General features: G+C 36.5%; 1 non-coding gene across 1 annotated transcript; it reads right to left on the minus strand.

The window, feature by feature from the left end:
• Window positions 1–822: 822 nt before the first annotated feature.
• Window positions 823–952, minus strand: LOC126014814 (small nucleolar RNA SNORA51). Its single transcript, XR_007497803.1, has one exon. It is a non-coding gene; the product is annotated as a small nucleolar RNA SNORA51 (small nucleolar RNA).
• Between the last annotated feature and the right edge of the window lie 496 nt (window positions 953–1,448).

Consider the following 1,448-nt stretch of genomic DNA (forward strand, 5'->3'; position numbering starts at 1 on the left):
TGGCATTTAGGTTGTTTCCAGATTCTGGCTATTGTAAATAGAGCTGCAATGAACGTAGGCATGCAGAGGATATTTTTGTATTGTGTTTCTGAGGAACACAAAAGATATTTGATCCTTATCTGATGAGAATTGGGTGAATAGTTTCTCCCATTCTTATCTGATGAGAATTGGGTGAATAGTTTCTCCCATTCTGTGGGTGGCTTTTGTATCCTAGGCACTATTTCCCTATATTGGATATTTTTGTATTGTATTTTTGTATTGTGTTTTTGTGTTCCTGAGGAGTATGTTCCTAGGAGTAGTGTAGCTGGATCATATGGAGCTCAATTTTTAGTATTTTTTAATGAATACCTATATTGTTTTTATAAAGGCTAGACTAGACAGCATTTCCACCATCAATGAAAGAGAGTGTCTTTCTTTCCACTTCTCCTCCAGCAATGATTATTCTTGTTCATTCTGATCTGTGCCGGTCTCTGTGGCATAAAATGGTACTTTTGTGTTGTACTGATGTGTATCTCTCTGATGATTAGTGATATGGGATATTTTTCCAAGTGCCTTTTGTATTTCTTTTTTGAGGAAGTGTCTGTTAATTTCTTCTCCCCATTTTTTGTTGGGTTAGATTTTTTGTTAAGTTTTATCAGTATCTTAGATATTAGACCCTTATCTTGTGGGTATTGAGTGAATAGTTTCTTCCATTCTGTGGGTGGCCTTTGTATTCTAGTCACTAATTTATTTCAGATGGCAGAACCTTCCAAGTTTAATATAGACCAATTGTTTATCTCTGATTCCGCTTGTTTGGACAGTGGTGTTTCCTTCTTTTCTTTCCTTTGTCTCCCAATTCACAATACAGGCCAGGCAAAGGGCATGTGTTGAGGTGTATATGGGGTGCATATACTGTACCTCTTTTTATACAGTCAGTGTAAAGATCACAGACTGTGGTAAGAATTGGGAGGCCTTATCTTTTCTTTTCTTTTTTTGATTTTTTTAAAATATATACAAAAAAATCCTTCACCAGTGCAACATTCCCATGACCAATATCCCAAATTTTCTTCCTCCCCACCCCACACTGGGCTCTACTCTAGACAGGCTTTCTACTTCCCTCATTCACTCACATTTTGTTATGATAGTTCTCAGTGTAATTATTTTTTGTGATTGCATTAAACAATCCCTGTGGTGAGCTTCATGTCAGGAGCTGGACCCTCCAGTCCTCTTCTATTTTGTCTCTGAGAATCATCACACAAATGCTTTTCATTTTTCTCAAAACCCATAGATGAGGGAGACCATTCTGTGTTTATCTCTCTCTCTCTGACTTATTTCACTCAGCATAATAGATTCCATATACATCCATGTATAGGAAAATTTTATGACTTCATCTCTTCTGATGGCTGCATAATATTCCATTGTGTATATATACCATAGTTTCTTTAATCATTCATCTATTGAGTGGCATC

Source organism: Suncus etruscus, chromosome 7 (genome assembly GCF_024139225.1).
Source record: "Suncus etruscus isolate mSunEtr1 chromosome 7, mSunEtr1.pri.cur, whole genome shotgun sequence".
In the NCBI taxonomy this organism is placed as follows: Eukaryota; Metazoa; Chordata; class Mammalia; order Eulipotyphla; family Soricidae; genus Suncus; species Suncus etruscus.